At 40.9% G+C, this 13,255-nt stretch overlaps 1 protein-coding gene across 6 annotated transcripts in view; it reads left to right on the top strand.

Moving 5' to 3' along the window:
• Nucleotides 1-13,255, top strand: part of TOMM20 (translocase of outer mitochondrial membrane 20) — a 289,783-nt gene that overhangs the window by 82,069 nt on the left and 194,459 nt on the right. The gene's annotated exons all lie outside the window — the stretch shown is intronic.

The raw sequence follows: 13,255 nt of genomic DNA, 5'->3' as shown, positions 1-13,255 counted from the left end.
AATCCTATTGTATATATGTTTCCTATTTCATTCACTTCTCTTTATTTTCTTTTAATTTCTTAGGTTTTTTTTTCTTAATCTTTTTCCCTAAGTTGAAAACTTAACTTGTTAGATTTCTGCTTTTACTCTTTTCTAGTGTAAGTATTTAAGGCTGTACCTTTCTATTTAAGTGGCACTGTGGCTGTATCCCACAAGGTTCTATATATGGCGTTTATGTCCTAGTCCCATTGGAAATACATTTGGATTTCTTTTTTGACCCACGAGCTCTTTGGAAGTGTATTTCTTTCTTTTTTTTTTTTTTAAAGATTTTATTTATTTATTTGACAGAGAGAGACACAGCGAGAGAGGGAACACCAGCAGGGGGAGGGGGAGAGGGAGAAGCAGGCTCCCCGCAGAGCAGGGAGCCCGACGTGGGACTCGATCCCAGGACCCTGGGATCATGACCTGAGCCGAAGGCAGTCGCTCAACCAACTGAGCCACCCAGGCGCCCTGGAAGTGTATTTCTTAATTTCTAAACATTTTAAGTTTTCCATTTTATTTTTTATTTTTATTATTTTTTAAAAGATTTATTTATTTTAGAGAGAGAGTGTGCACGAGTGGGGGAGGGGCAGAGGGAGCGGGAGAGAGAACCTCAAGCAGACTCCTGTTGAGTGCAGAGCCCCACTTGGGGCTCAATCCCACAACCCTGAGATCGTGACCTGAGCTGAAATCAAGAGTTGGCTGCTCAACTGACTGAGCCGCCTAGGTGCCCCTCCATTTATTTATTTTTTATTATGGATTTCTGACTTGATTGCATTATAGTTAAAATATATGGTTTGTAAAATAGCAATCTCTTGAAATTTGTTGACTGGCTCTCTGGCTGAGTACATGGTTGATTTTCATAAATGTTTGTATGTGCTTGAAAAAAATGTATAATATGTAGTTGTTAGACAGGGGTTTTCTGTATAGATGCCTTAGATCAAGCTTGTCAGTTGTGATGTGAAAATATGCTATATGTTTTCTGATTTTTCATTTGTTCATTCTATGACAGGATACACTAAAATCTCCCATGATGGTCGTTTTGTCTCTCTCTCTCTTTTTTGGGTGGGGCAAGGGGGGAGGGGCAGAGGGAGAGAGAATCTTAAGCAAGCTCCCTGCTGAGTGTGGAGCCTGATGTGGGGCTGGATCTCATGACCCTGAGATCATGACCTGAGCTGTAATCAAGAGTCCCATGCTTAACCGACTGAGCAACCCAGGCGTCCCTTGTTTTGTCTCTTGTAGTTCATTCTATTTTTCTTTTATATACTTTGAATCTATGTTATTAGGTAGGTACAAGTTCAGAATTACACCTTTTATCATTATGCACTGACACTTTCTATCTCTAGCAATTTTTTTTACCTTAAGGCCTATTTTAATTTATATTAATTACTAATATAGTAATACATAAGCTTTCTTTTTTTACAGGCATGCCTGGAATATTGCTTTTTATCTTTCTGTTTTCAACCCTTTCTGTATTCTTATATTTTAGTTTTATCTCATAAACATCATAAGGCTGGATTCAGTTGACAATCTTTGTCTCTTTACTGGAGCATTTAGTCTCTTTGCATTTTTTGGTAATTAACTTATAGGTGTTGGATTTATTTTTACCATCTTTGTGATTCCTGTTTGTCCTGCATTTTTAAAAATTTTTCCATCTTTCTTGCCTTTTTCTGGATTGAATGAATATTTTTTCTTATTCCATTTAACTCCCTCTACAGACGTGGATGTTATATTTCTTAATTCTTTTTTTTTTTTATTAGTTTCAGAGGTAGAGTTTAGTGATTCATCAGTTGCAGATAACACCCAGTGCTCATTACATCAAGTGCCCTCCTTAATGCCCATCACCTAATTATCGCTTCCCCCCACATGTCCCCCTCCAGCAACCCTGTTTGTTTCCTAGAGTTCAGAGTCTCTTCTGATTTGTCTCCCTCTCAATTTCATCTTGTTTTATTTTTCCTTTCCTTCCCCTGTGTTCATCTGTTTTGCTTCTTAAATTTCACTATTATTTCTATTATTTTAGTAATTAACCTTGAAATTTTAAAATGTAAAATTGACTACTACCTTTACCCTCATCCTGGGTAATGCAAAGACCTTTGAACACCTGAACTCCCATCACTGTCTCCTGATGTATGTGCTATTACTGATGTGTATTCTACTTCTGACTTGTTTTATTTTAACTGCACAAATTGAACATAATTATTATTGTTTAATACCATCAATTTTTATTCATATTTATCCACATATTTACCATTTTGTCTGCTCATCATTCCTTCTTGTATTCAGATCTTCCTCTTCTGGGTCATTTTACTATTTTCTGAAATAAGCAAAGGTCTCCTTGGTGGCAAACTCTTCCAGTCTGGGTTGTCTAAAAATGCCTTTTATCCATCTCCTTAAAAAATAATTCCCATTTTCCTTGGGCACAGAAACAGCAGTGGGCTAAATTTCTTTTACTCCATCGAGAGAGGACTGGCATTTAGAAATAAGTGCACTTGATTACTTGGGGTTTTCTTGGCCAGTGTTTAAATGTCTATTTCCTACACATCTCATAAATACATATTTTCCTCAATTTTTTCTCATGCAGTAATGGGAACACCGATTGAAAAATATTTTTTTCAGAAATTCTGAATTTTTTTCACAGTTCTTGCAAAAATGCAATGCTGCATTTTATGCAGTTAAATTTTTTTTAGATCTCATTTATCACACTATGACAAAATTTTATCGGTTTTCTCTTTGTAGCTTGTCATTTCCATTTTAAAGGTTTTATGAGCAGAAATTATTAATTTTTCTCTTAGGATTAGCTTTTTTTTTTTTTAAAGATTCTATTTATTTATTTGACAGAGAGAGACACAGTGAGAGAGGGAACACAAGCAGAGGGAGTGGGAGAGGGAGAAGTAGGCTTCCCATGGAGCAGGGAGCCCGATGGGGGCTCGATCCCAGGACCCTGGGACCATGACCTGAGTTGAATGCAGACGCTTAACGACTGAGCCACCCAGGTGCCCCTAGCTTTTTTTTTTTTTTTTTTAATGTTGTCTAAGAGATGCTTCCCTGCCCCAGGTGAGACCTGAATTACACTTAATTTTTTTTTTGAGAAGTTTTAAAGTTTTTTTTTAAGGCTGAATAATATTTTATTGTATGTATGTACCAAACTTTATTTGTTAATCTATTGATAGGCATTTAGATTGTTTCTACATCTTTGGCTCTGTTGAACTGTGCTGCAGTGTTATTCTAATTTAAAAGGGAATATCTAGAATAATATTTGTTGGAAGTTTTCTTTTTTAATATAAAAATTTTAAATTTTGGGGGGGCACTTGGGTGGCTCAGTTGGTTAAGCATCTGACTCTTGCTCTCAGCTCAGGTCTTGATCTCAGGATAATGAGTTCAAGCCCCAGCATGGAGCCTACTAAAAAAAAATTAAAAATTAAAAAAAAATTTTTTTTAAATATTTTATTTATTTATTTGAGAGAGAGAGAGCAAGCTCAAGCAGGGGGAGCAGCAGAGGGAGAGGGAAAAGGCTCCCCACTGAGCAGGAAGCCCAATGTGGGGCTCAATCCTAAGACTTTGGGATCATGACCCCTAACTGAATGAGCCACCTGGCTGCCCCCGAAATTACAAATGTTTAACTGTGGTAAAGTACACATAAAATTTACCATCTTAACCATTTTTTTTAGTAATGTCTGTGCCCAACGTGGGGCTCAAACTCACAACCCTGAGATCAAGAGTCACATGCTCTTCTGACTGAGCCAGCCAGGCATCCCACCACCTTAACCATTTTTAAGTGTACAGTTGACATTGTTGTGTAACCAGTCTCCATTATCATCTTGCAAAATAAAACCTCATACCTATTAAAAAACAACTCTCCCTTCTCCCCTTCCCTTGGATCCTAGAAACCACCACTTGACTTTCTCTCTGTATGAATTTGACTACTCCAGGTACCTCTTATAAGCAGGATAATACAGCACTTGTCTTTTGGTCACCAGCTTATTTCATTTAGCAAAATGTCTTCAAGGTTCATTCATGTTGTAACATGTGTCTGAATTTCCTTCGTTTTTAGAGCTGTATATTCCACTGTATGTATTTACCACATTTTGTTTACCCATTTGTCTGCTGTTGGGCACCTGGGTTGTTTCCATCTTTTGGCTATTGTGAAGAATGCTGTTGTGAACATAGGTATGTAAATATTTCTTGGAGACCCTGCTTTCAGTTTTTTGACTATGTACCCAGGAGTGGGATTGCTGGATCATATGGTAATTCTACTTATAAGTTTTGAGGAAGTGTTATATTGTTTTCCACAGTAGCTGCACCATTTTACATTCCCATCAAAGTGCACTAGGGTTTCAATTTCTCCACATCCTTACCAACACTTATTATTTTCTGTTTTTTTTTTTTTTTTTTTTCAGGATTTATTTATTTGAAAGAGAGAAAGATCATGAGGAGGGGGAGGGGCAAAGGGAGAGGGAGAGAATTCTCAAGCAGACTCCCCGCTGAGGGTGGAGCCGGACATGGGGCTTGATCCCAGGACCCTGAGATCATGACCTGAGCTGAAATCAAGAGTGGGCCGCTTAACCAACTGAGCCACCCAGGCGTCCCTATTTTTTTTTTTTAAATAGTAGCCATCCTAATGGGGATGAGGTGATATCTCACTGTGGTTTTGATTTGCATTTCCCTAATGATTAGTGATGTTGAGCATTTTTCATGTGCTTAGTGGCCATTTATATACCTTCTCCAGAGAAATGTCTGTTAAAGTCCTTTACCCATTTTTAAATTGGTTTAAAAAATTTGTTTATATGTTCTGGATATTCTTTATACATTCTGGCTATTAGCCCCTTATCAGATATATGATTTGCAATTATTTTCTCCCCATTCTGTAGGTTGACTTTTCCCTCAGTTGATTATACATTGGGAAGGTTGAATACATTTCTTTTATCAGGTTAATGTTCCCTTTTATTCCTGGTTTACTGAAAGTTTTTTTCTTTCCTTTTTTAAATCATGAAGGATGTGGAATTTTACAAAATGTTTTTTCTGCATCCATGGAGATGATAAATAAGATTTTTCTCCATTAACCTTTAATGTAGTAAACAATATCAGTGGATTTAAAAATATTAAACTATTTTTGAATTCTTGGGATAAACTCAATCTTGTTGTGGTATATTATGTATTTTTATATGCTGCTGGATTTGTTTTGCTAATATTTGTTTAGGATTTTTGCATCTTTATTCATTAATTAAATGGGATTAATAATTTTAATTACCCATGTTGTCCTTGTTTAGATTTTGGTGTCAAAATTATACTCGCCTCAGAATTGTGGAGTTGTAGCATTGTCTCTCTTTTTCTATTTCTTGGAAGAATTTTTTTAGTTTTTTTTTTTTTTGCTCCTTAAGTTTCATAGTCAAACTCTTTTTTTTTTTTTTTTAAAGATTTTATTTATTTATCTAAGAGAGAGAATGGGAGACAGAGAGCATGAGAAGGGGAGTGTCAGAGGGAGAAGCAGACTCCCTGCTGAGCAGGGAGCCTGATGTGGGACTCGATCCCGGGACTCCAGAATCATGACCCGAGCCGAAGGCAGTTGCTTAACCAACTGAGCCACCCAGGTGCCCCAAGTTTCATAGTCAAACTCTTTTGTAAACTGTTTTGCCTAATGTTCTCTTTGTTAGAAAATTTTAATTGCTGCTCTTATTTTATTCACATTTTTATTTCTTTGGTAATGGTTTTGGTAATTATTTTTTTTCTAGGAATGTATCAATTTTATCCAAATTTTTAACTTAGTGGCATAAAGTTGTAGAGGTATTCCCATAGCCTTTTAATCTCTGCAGCATTTGTAGTTCTCTCTCCCTTCTCATTTGTAATATTTTAAATTCTGACTTCTCCGGGCACCTGAGTGGCTCAGTTGGTTAAGTGACTGCCTTCAGCTCAGGTCATGATCCTGGAGTCCCAGGATTGACTCCCGCATCGGGCTCCCTACTCAGAAGGGAGTCTGCTTCTCTCTCTGACCCTCCCCCATCTCATGCTCGCTCTCTCTCTCATTCTCTCTCTCTTAAATAAATAAAATCTTTAAAAAAAATAAATTCTGACTTCTCTTTTTTTGATCATTCTCCTTAGAGGTGTTTCTTGATTATTCTCTTCAGACTTATTAAAAAATAATTTTAAACATTTCTTTCTTATTCTCTTTGCCCTTTTTCTGTTTCATCAATTTAGTTTTCTGTCTTTACTATCTCCTCTCTTCACCACGTAGGTCCCCTTACCTTCCTCTTTATGTTGTTCTTATCTGATATGTTCCATCTACATATATTGAAAAGCTCATCAGAAGATATTATAATTTTTGCTTTCGGCCATTACTGTGTTTTAAAGCGCTCCGGAAGAGAAAACCAGGTTAGTATATTTACCCAGATATTTACCATTTCTGTTGCCCTTCCTTCATTTTTTTTTTTAAGGATTTTTTTTTTTAAAGTAATCTCTAAAAAAAAGAAAAATAAAAAAAAATTAAAAGTAATCTCTATGTCCAACATGGGGCTTGAACTCAGCCCCGAGATCAAGAGTTGCCTGCTCTACTAACTAAGCCAGCTAAGTGCCCCATTCCTTCTTTCATTTTTGATGCTCTGAGTTTCCTTTAGCTACCATTTCTTTTATGTCTAAAGAACTTTCTTTAGCAGTCATTGAGAGCTGGCCTGCTATTGGCGGATCTTTGTTTTCCTTCAATTGGGAATGTCACTTGTTTCATCTTCCTTTCTGAAGGCTATTTTTGTTGGGTATAGAATTGAGGTTTGACAGTTCTCTTCTTTCCGCACCAGAAAATATTGTGCCACTTTCTTCTGGCTGCCGTGCTTTCTGATGAGAAATCCACGGGGATTTCAATGATTGTTCCTCTTTTGGCAATGTGTCAGTTTTCTCTGGCTGTTTTAGGATTTTTTTTCTTTGTCTTTAGTTTTTAGCAGTTTGAGTATGATATGTTTGGCATATATTTCATTGCGTTTATTCTGTTTGGGGTTTTTGAGCTTATTGAATCTGTAAATTTATATCTTTTGCTAAATTTGTGAGTTCATTTCCTAGAGTGGGAAAAATGGCCAATTCCCTTCCACGTCAGTACTAATTTGAATTCTGATTTTCTTACCCAATTTGCCTGCTATTGTTTACTTTTCAGAGTCCTTAGTTTATCAGTGCATTCTGTTCATGCATTCAATGGGAAATACAATGTGGCATGTGCTCACTCCATCTTACCTAGAACTGGAACTTAGAGCAGGTTTTTGTAAACAGAATTCTCAGTTGAGGTTTTTTTTTTACCACTAAATTCTTAGCTTGAGTTATTTGGGGCTGCCAGGGTAGGTTAGAACTGCAGGTCCACATTGGGGCTAGTTTGTGGTTGCACATTTTTAGGTTGAAAATTTTCCCTTTCTGTGCTGTGCTAAGGTTCAAGGTAGGGAACCCTCTTTGCAGTTCCTGGTCTAGTTCACTCCTGCCCTAAGGATGTGCCAGCTTTATAGGAAGCTCTGGATGCTTCTTATTACACTTTCACCATGTTTCCTGTTTCATGCACTTCTCAAAACCTAGAGAACAAGACCTCAAGTTACTGAGCTTGGCTGATGACCTCAAGGTAGGAGCTGACTTTGGTGCTCTTTAGGTAGGTAATTTAACTTAGAATTCTTTAGGTTCCTGACTTGACTTAGTGTTGCCTCAAGTGTTCTTTACTTTTTTTGATTCTTTTCAAAATGTATTATTAGTTGGGGCACCAGGCTGGCTCAGTCAGTAGAGCATGCGACTCTTGATCTTGGTGTTGTAAGTTTGAGCCCCACGTTGGGTGGAGAGATTACTTAAAAATAATACAAATAAAGAATTTTTAAAAAGTATTATTTGTTAAAAAAGATTTTATTCACTATTTTTTGTTGCTTTCAATAATTGGGTTGCCCAACTTATCAGTCCACCATCTTGCTGGTAATGAAAGTCCAGATAGAAACAAATTTTGGGCTCCTAATCATGCTCACTTTGCTGATCCTGTAAAGATATCTTTGTGATGTATGCTGTTTTCCTTATGGGACTTCCCATTTCTATATGTTTATTTAATTTGTCTTCTTTAAAACTGTGTTTGGAGGTGATGATGAAATACACAGTGTTTTAAGATGTCAATATATTTTCTGTAAAAATTTAACCCATACTTAATACCTGATCTATAAGTGAACAAAGATATGTGGAATACTTTGAAAATGGTAAAGCACTATGTAAATGTAAGATGTTATTATATAAATAATTAAAAATCTCTTTATATTTAATTAGGCCATGGATTACTGTGAAGACTAAATTAAAAAGGCAATTCACAATAAATGCCTGAGTAGAAGCCCCAGGGGCTGATGAGGACCAGCTACACACCTGTCTTTTACAGATTTTAAGAAGCTTCTGCATGTGAACTTGAACCAGATTTTCTTATAAAGCAAGCAGAAGCAGTCAGTTAAGCAGTGCATCCCTCGGGAAGGTCATTGCTGAATTTGATTTCTATACAGTTGTAACTCTGGTCTGTTTATAAGGCATTTTATAGGTGTTTACGATGATGGGAGGACACACTTCTGCATTATTTGTGGTATTTGCAGGGTCTGACATCAGAAACAAAACATGTGTTCCTATACTTCATGTTCTTTTTCTCATTGGCTCCATCATGGTGGCACCTCTGTATGTTATATCTGAGAGGGCTGTAAAGTGTGGCATTCCCTATGCATCTAACCAAAATCCTGGGATCAAGTCCTGAGTTGGGCTCCCTGCTCAGTGGGGAGTCTGCCTCTCCCTCCCCTCTGCTCCTTCCCCTGCTCACTATCTCTGTTTCAAATAAATAAGTAAAATCTTAATAAACAAACAAACAAAAAACAGCTCACTCTCAATCCTCAAACTATGTTTAGGACAGTAATTCTCAACCTGGACAGAACATTAGATTCACCTGGAAAGCTTTGAAAAAGCCCTGTGGCCACACCCCAGAACAATTACAGTAGAATCTCTGGGTGTGGAGTGATTCTGATGTGCAACAAGGATGAGACTCATTGTGGAGCCTTGTGAGGAGGGCAGCAGGGCCAATCCTGTGGGAAGATGCTGAAGTTTCTGCAGGAGCACCCTCTGCTGTGCATCCCAGCTTACCCTGCACACGCTGGTCTCATGAGGGCATTAACCTGGCTAAGAGAGCAGGGAAACCCAGTGTGTGCAAAGGTCCTGAGGTTGCAGGAGTTAAAGATGACTGGAGGAAGCCGGCAAAGGTCATGGAGGTTGCAGGGCAGAGAGAGGGCAAGGAGGCCAAGGGCGAGGCAGTAGAGGCATGTGTGTGGACAGACCATGGAATTCATGTTAATAAGATCATTCTGGCTTCAGTGTTAGGGGGAAGGGAGGCTATTGCCACATCCTCAGTGAGACAGGTGATGGTAGCTTCATCTCACGGCCAGTGTGGAGAGGAGTAGATTCGAGAGACATCCAGTTGGACAGGACTTGGGGGGTCTTGGAGGGGCAGATGTGGACCTTGGTAGACGAGCAGAGGTTTCAGGCTAGGCTGGGCCTATGTTCCAAAGAGATGCCCAGTGGTGCCCAATAAGTGTTTGTCATCCCTGCTGAGGCTGGTTTTAGGTGTGACCTTGGGCATCTTGCTTCACCTCGGGGGCCTCAGTTTCCCCATCCACGAAATGGTGGGATTGGAGCAGTGTTCTCCTGAGCTTTGTGCCCACAGTCCACACTTCCAGAAGCCTCATGGCTGTTGTCCTCAGGGACCTCAAGCCTAGTAGACTGGCCACTAACTTGGTTTTCACGTGGCCATGGTACGTCCCTCTGCTGCTTTCTAAGAAGGCTACTGAGCCCCATAAGGGTGAGAATTCCCTTCTGCCTTTACCAGTGTTTTCCTAAACAATATCAGGTGCTTAACTTCCACCCCTGCTCTTATGCTCTGAGAAACCCTGCAGACTCCAGAGCTTCTGAAGCTGGTCTAGTCTTCTTGGTTAGGGTGGAGGTGACCTGCTCCTTGCTTCTGCTCTAGTGATGACAGCAAGTCCCCCCAAGAAGCTGAGAACCTCAGACACTGGTTCTGCTGCCCACACTCAGGGGCTGGCCCGGACCAGACAGTTTCCAGACACTTCTCGTGACTGGGGCAAGAAGGAGAGGCGTCTCTCTCTCCTCCCTCCTTGTCACCGGGACCCCATCCCATCTTCAGAGTGGGCTGGAGGCACACGGTCCTGTCCTTTGCAGCTCCCCATCCCGCTGCCCTCCAAACCAGGCCTCATACCTTTCTTCCTTCTACACGCTTGTCTTCCCAGGTAAGCTCTCCTAGGGGATTTTTGCTCCTTGATATTCAGAGACCTTCATTACCTTTTGTAGGTTCATTTGCATTTGGCCTTATGTTTCACCATGGAATGAACAGCTGGCTTCTCTTTAAAGGAACTTTGAATCTTAGAGGTCTGTTGGTGCTTTGGACTGCATGTTTGTGTCCCCCACAAATTCATATATCTAAACCCTACCGCGATGGTATTTCAAGGTGGGGCTTGTGAGAGGTAATTAGGGCGTGAGGACGAAGCCCCCATGATGGAATTAGTGTCCTTATAAGAAAAGACACGAGAGAAATTATCTCCTCCTCTCTGCCATGTAAAGACACAGAAAGAAGGTGGCCGACTACAAGCTAGGAAGAACTCCCACCAGAACCTGACCTTGCTGACATCTTGATCTTGGGCTTCCAACCTCCCGAACTGTGAGAAATAAATGTCTGTTATTTAAGCCACCCTGTCTGTGGTATTTTTGTCAGGGCACCCCATGCTAAGACGGGTGGGCATTTTGAGCCAGAGGAAGACCTTTCTATTGCCATTGACCCCAGGTACCTGTAAGCTTATCCTTGTCGCAGTGAGCACATGTGTGTTGGTCTGCTTGGGCTGCTGTAACAAAGTACCACAGATGGTGGCGGGGGTGGGGGGGGTGGTGCTTCAACAACAGACATTTATTTTCTCACAGATCTGGAGGCTAGAAGTCCAAGATCAAGGTGTCAGCAGGGTAGGTTTCTCCTCTCCTGAGGCCTCTCTCCTTGCCTTGCAGATGGCCGTCTTCTCCCCCATGTCCTCACTTGGTCGTCCGTCTGCATGTCTGGGTCCTCATCTCCTCTTTGTATAAGGACACCAGTCCTACTGGATTAGGGCAGATCCTCATGACCTCATTTAACTTAATCACATCTTTAAAAGCCCTATTTCCAAACACAGTCACATTCTGAGGTGCTGGGGATTAGGACTTGAACATATGAAGTTGGCGGGGGGGGACACAATTCAGCCCCAAATGATTTCCTTAAATGCTGAATGAGGCAGTTGAGGCACAGGGCTAGATGTCTCTTAAACTCATAAAAATATTTGTTGGATCGAAAGCATGAACATGAAGGGATGGTGGGTGGTGGTGGTGGTGATCGTGGCCGCGACTGTGTATGTATGCTTCCTCCCCTAACTCGTATGTTAGAAACCGGCTGGCACCCCCACACCCACTCTGAGATCTGTTGTTTGGAGACACATTATAAAACATATCTTCATTTGTTTACTCTTTGAAAATCTCAGCACCAGAATGGGGTAAACCTGATGGGATCAGTTTAATCTCTAGTACACCAATCACAAACACTTCTTGCTGTTATCTTTTCAATGTGCCAGTTGAGTGAGAAGTTAGAGGAATAGTGTATCAAAGCCGAAACTTGAATAGTCTCCAGAATAGGCCTTCTTCCTTGTGCTGGTTATTATAAGAAGATCTCTACTGAAAAACCGTGTTTGAAAACTCAAGTTAGTCTTCATTTTTCCACAATTCATATTAAAATAAGCAATGGACTTTACATGTGTTGATTTCTTCCATCTTTCCAAAGACCTCTTTCCACTTAGATTTGGGTATGGAGAACCTAGTATGTGCTGGGTTCTGTGACATGGTCTTACCTTCAAGAAACTCACTCCCCTGGGGAAGAAAGGTGAGTAAGCTGGTGACAGTGGCTCACTGAGAGGGGCTGGGGTCATGGCTAGCCCAGGACACAGTGTGAATGCAAAGGAGGGTCCCTTCTCTCTGACCCTTCCTGGGAGGTGGGAGGCAGCTTGTCGGAGGGCAGATGGGAGCCAGCAGGCAACGGGGCCATGAGAGAGGGGGTGTGGTGCCAGGGGTGGGGAAGGAGTGAGGGAGAGGCAGGGAGGGGGCAGGGCTGGCCACCTGTCCCAGGTTCCACCTGGCAATTTTCCTTCAGGGCTGTTGGTTGATCCTCAGCTGTTTGCCTTGTGTTTGTGCCCCATTTTTTCTGTGAACAGCGAGACCTCATCTTAGGTTCAAGGGTGGCCTTAGTGTCCAGATCTGGCCACTTAGCATATTCCAACCTCCAAGCCCAGTGAGTGATGAAGGGATGAGCATGCTGACCCAAACTGGCTCTGTGAGACCCAACCCAAGGCTTTTCTTTCCTCTGGGTGGCTCAGTGAGAATGTGAAGTCACCCCAGCTGTTTTCCTGCCTCCAAGAAAACCTGCCTAAAAATGACACGGAATAATAAAACTGAGCAGGGCCTAGGAAGAGGCAGCCACTTGAAGGCCTGGGCCTACCCATGATTACAATCCTTTTCCAGACTGCTCAGTAGTGGGGCAATTCATTCATTTATTGAGTATTTTTTGCTTAAGCTACTTGCCACTAAAAGCTCTGACAAGCACAGCTATCTTCTGATGATTACTGGGCCACAGAGCGTTCTGTCCAAAGGCTGGAAATGAGCATTTTGTTGGACTAACTTTTAGAACATAAGACATAACTGAAAAATCAGGGGCTTTGGAGTACAACAGGATAGACTGAGTTCGAAACTTGGCCTTGATACTTAACACAATGTGATGCTTGTTTGGCGTGTTTTTTCAATACCCCAAGCCTTCGAGTTTTATCATCTGCACAATACTGTGCTCCAATTAGGCAGAAAACAAATGTCTAGTGAACAAAGGTTTTTTGAATATATAGAAGCGGTGGAAATAGAGGCACATTCTCTTCATGCAGAATTATTTGTGTCTTTTGCCTCTGCATAGAATTGTGGAAAATGGCCTCAGGAGAGGTTAAGTGGCTTCTCTAAGATGGAACAAATTTCTAAAGAGCCAGGTTGAGGAGTCCGAGTGAGGGAGGCGTCCTGTGGCATTGGGTGCTATCGACCCCAGCTAAGCACGTCTCCCCAGGTGAGCAGGGAGCCTCTCCCAAGGGGTCAACTCCAGGGTTTCTGATAGGAGTCCCCAGAAGCCTTTTCTGGGTTGAAGAACTCTGTCAAG

Source organism: Leptonychotes weddellii, chromosome 6 (assembly GCF_054177405.1).
Source record: "Leptonychotes weddellii isolate Sample4059 chromosome 6, ASM5417740v2, whole genome shotgun sequence".
Classification (NCBI taxonomy): domain Eukaryota; kingdom Metazoa; phylum Chordata; class Mammalia; order Carnivora; family Phocidae; genus Leptonychotes; species Leptonychotes weddellii.
This window is presented reverse-complemented; position numbering and strand designations above follow the sequence as displayed.